The following is a 4,321-nucleotide window of genomic DNA, read 5'->3' on the forward strand; positions in this document are numbered from 1 at the left end:
ACTCTTCAACAATCCGACGTACGCGAGCAGTGGAACCACATTTCCCGATCATTAAGTACCGCCGCCGAAGAAGTAGTTGGATTTCAGCGAGCCCGAAAGAACAACTGGTACGATGAGGAATGTCAAGAAGCCGCAGAGAAAAAAGATGCCGCCTACAGGGCCACGCTGCGATCGGGCGCAACGCGAGCCATGTGGGACCGTTATAGGGAACTGAAGAAGGAAGCGAGACGTATTTGCCGCAATAAGAAGAGAGAGGCCGAAATACGTGAGTGCGAAGAGCTTGAGATGCTGGCCGACAGGAAGAACGCCCGAAAATTCTACCAGAGGGTTAGGCGACTTACGGAAGGTTTCAAGACCGGGGCGAACTCCTGTAAGAACAACAATGGCGACCTAGTGACCGATGTCCAGAATATACTTAAATTGTGGAGGGAACACTTTTATAACCTACTGAATGGTAGCAGCGCTGAAAGTAGTGAGGAAGACGAACCCGAGTCCCCAGTCGATGATGATGGAGTAGCTGTCCCACCGCCTGACTATGACGAGGTACGAATAGCGATTACGCGGCTGAAAAACAACAAAGCTGCTGGAGCTGATGGCCTGCCAGCCGAGCTATTCAAGTACGGCGGCGAGGAGCTGATGAGGTGCATGCATCAGCTCGTATGCAGAATATGGTCAGATGAACGCATGCCCGACGACTGGAATTTAAGTGTGCTCTGCCCAATCCACAAGAAAGGCGATCCCGCCATACGCGCCAACTACCGCGGAATTAGCCTTCTAAGCATAGGTTACAAGGTCTTATCGAGCGTATTGTGCGAAAGACTGAAGCCCACCGTCAACGAGCTGATTGGACCTTATCAGTGTGGCTTTAGGCCTGGAAAATCCACCATAGATCAGGTATTCACAATACGCCAAATCTTGGAAAAGACCCGCGAGAATAGGATCGACACACACCATCTATTTGTCGATTTCAAAGCCGCTTTCGACAGCACGAAGAGAAGTTGCCTTTATGCCGCGATGTCTGAATTTGGTATCCCCGCGAAACTAATACGGCTGTGTAAAATGACGTTGAGCAATACCACCAGCTCCGTCAGAATAGGGAAGGACCTCTCCGAGCCGTTTGATACCAAACGAGGTTTCAGACAAGGGGACTCCCTTTCGTGTGATTTCTTTAATCTGATGTTGGAGAAGATAATAAGAGCCGCAGAACTGAACCGCTCAGGAACAATACTTTATAAGAACGTACAATTGCTGGCGTATGCCGACGACATCGATATTATCGGTAAAAACAAGGGCTACGTCTGTTCTGCCTTCTCGGGATTAGATAGGGAAGCAAAGCGAATGGGTCTGGTGGTGAACGAGGACAAAACGAAGTATCTCCTGTCAGCACACAAACAGTCAGAGCATACGCGTCTTGGCACCCACGTCACTGTTGACAGTTACAAGTTTGAAAAAGTAGACGACTTCGTTTATTTGGGAACCAGCATTAACACCAATAATAATGTCAGCCTTGAAATCCAACGGAGAATCACTCTTGCCAACAAGTGCTACTTTGGGCTGAGTAGGCAATTGAGAAGTAAAGTCCTCTCTCGTCGTACAAAGATCACACTCTATAAGTCACTCATCATGCCTGTGCTGGTGTATGGCGCGGAAGCATGGACAATGAAAGCATCTGATGAGGCGGCTCTTGGAGTTTTCGAGAGAAAGATTCTGCGAAAGATTTACGGACCTTTACGCGTTGGTGATGGCGAATATCGCAGACGATTTAACGATGAGCTGTATGAGCTTTACAACGATATAGACATAGTGCAGCGAATTAAAATTCAGCGGCTCTGCTGGCTTGGCCATGTCGTTCGGATGGACAGAAACGCTCCTGCTCTGAAAATATTCAACGCGGGCCGCGATGCTGGTAACAGAGGAAGAGGAAGGCCTCCTCTGCGTTGGAAAGACCAGGTGGAGAAGGACTTGGCTTCACTTGGCATTTTCAATTGGCGTCAGTTAGCACAGAAGAGAAATGACTGGCGTGCTGTTTTGGACTCGGCCAAAATCGCTTAGGCGGTTACAGCGCCAAATAAGAAGAAGAAGAATACCACGCACGCGTGAATGCACATTTACATGTCGGGCTTTAGATGAGTGCGCAAAGATACTTGCCACAATTTGTTAATTTCCCGAGGGTTAGGGGTCAAATCCCATTACAGGCAGCATGGAATTTAAATATATATTTTTTAACTTAATTATGAAAAAGCTTCCGTTAAGTGCAAAGCGCTTCATTTTTATATGGGCGTATTTGAATTTAATATTTCTAGACTGAATAATAAAATGTGTATTCTTAAATGTATTACGAGTTGGGCTGGTGCTCTTTCATATGCGTATTTTTTTAAATTTATCACGTTTTTTTAATTCTAAACTTCTTTCCCTCAGTGCGCCGGTTTCATTTGTGAAATAGTTACATCTTCAGATGGTTGAACTTTGCACAAGCAATAGTTGATGATTAATATACATATGTATCTACCTAAATACGTTAAAAATGACGTGCACATAGTTTTACAATTATGGCTGCGTTTCTTTATACATTCCGGATAATCCCATTTCACAGCCGGAATAAACAGAATGCGTTTGAAATATACGTTAACATATCATCAGGAACGTTCTAATGAATAAGTAAACCAAAAAGTTTATTCCAAACGTTCGGAATGAATAAAGAAATGCAGCCTATATTAAGGAAAAGTCAGAAGCTTTGAAACAAGTCCACAGTAACGAAAAATTTTACTGATATTTTAATGTTATCTTGTACTCAAATTTCTTTTCTTTCATGAAGCCTAGAGTGCTTATAAGTACAGTGCCGTACAAAATTATTGGCTCGGAGACTCTTCATCAAATCACAATTTCTAATCAGATCTGTTAGAAAAATTTTGAAAATATACCTTTTGTACCAATTAATAAAGTGCAAGTCTTAAGTTGCCAGAAAATTTCGTTGATTTTTAGCCATTTTTTTTGCTAACAGTGTCTTCCATATAAGAAGAATTGTTGAACATAGTTTGTATGGAAGGAACTCTCAGTAAAAACAATACCAAAAATCAACTAAAATTTAATGGGCTGCAAAACTTCATTTTGAAAATTTTTACAAAAAGTCTAATTAAAAAGTTGCAAATTTGTATGCAAATTTATTGAATATCATGAGTTTTGTTTTTTGATGTATTTAGTATATTTTTTTTTATAAAGAATAAAAAAAAATTGTGAAAAATTCTCTGTGCTTTAGTTGTGATAAGTTGTTTTGTTTACTACATCTTTTCGTACGTAATTTTTGTCCAAACGAAATGGAAGGGAGCGAGAATGATTAAAGTATCTAGTTTAACAGTTAGCTGTTTAATAGAACAGCCTTGTATAACAGTTAGCTGTTTAATAGAACAGCCTTCTTTAGCAGTTAACTGTTTAATAGAACAGCCTTGTTTAGTAGTTAGCTGTTTAATAGAACAGTATAGTTTATTATTTTATAAGTGATCACTTTTAATATAAATTACATACTGTTTTTAAATTATTACTAACAGGATATTTTATAGGGTTATAAAGACGTCAAATCCTTTTCTATATCGACCATTGTTAATAGAATCATCTTTACTTATAACAAGAAATCCGTATTTTCCTTTCCAATATTTATAACATAAGATGCAAAAAGTCTTAAAGGACATCCAAGCTCCAGCATGATCATTATAGATATGTTTAAAATTCATTTCATCTCGTTTGAATATGAAAATTAAATGTGCATTATCTCGAATTAAGTGTTTTGGAATATGAGTATAGGTCTGTGTTGAAGTGTTAGATGTCTTCGATAAATAAAACAGCTCGCACTTCGGGTTTTTAGGAATATTTTATTTTATTTTAATAAGTATAATCCGGGTGTTCGTACAAATGCTATAATTTCTTTTAAATTAAAGAACGAAAACACAAAAGTTCGCGTGCGCACGAGTTGTTGGGTGCCCTTTTCAGTTTTAATATCCATGAAGTAAGTGGAGAAAATGGAGATAGGAAGAAGAGGACTTCATTAGGGTGCGCACGAAAGTCGTGGGTTGATAATCATTTGAAGCGAGAGCTTCAACATCCTGGGGCCCCCTGCAGGAATGTGCTGCATGGCGCGTTCTGCAGTTTATTGTGTGAATGGAATCGGCTTTGCTGATTTTTGGGAAGTGACTGGAATCTCACGTCGAATTGGTGGGACAGGCTGAACCCTCAAATTGCCGGTGACTTCTGTACCATTTGTGGGGCTTTGGTGAATGGTGTGTTATGAGGGTGCTTGCGGGGTAGGACGAGGTGGCTTCCAGGCATG

This window comes from Rhagoletis pomonella, unplaced genomic scaffold (genome assembly GCF_013731165.1).
Source record: "Rhagoletis pomonella isolate Grant_MI unplaced genomic scaffold, Rhpom_1.0 Rhpom_scaffold_00005, whole genome shotgun sequence".
Classification (NCBI taxonomy): domain Eukaryota; kingdom Metazoa; phylum Arthropoda; class Insecta; order Diptera; family Tephritidae; genus Rhagoletis; species Rhagoletis pomonella.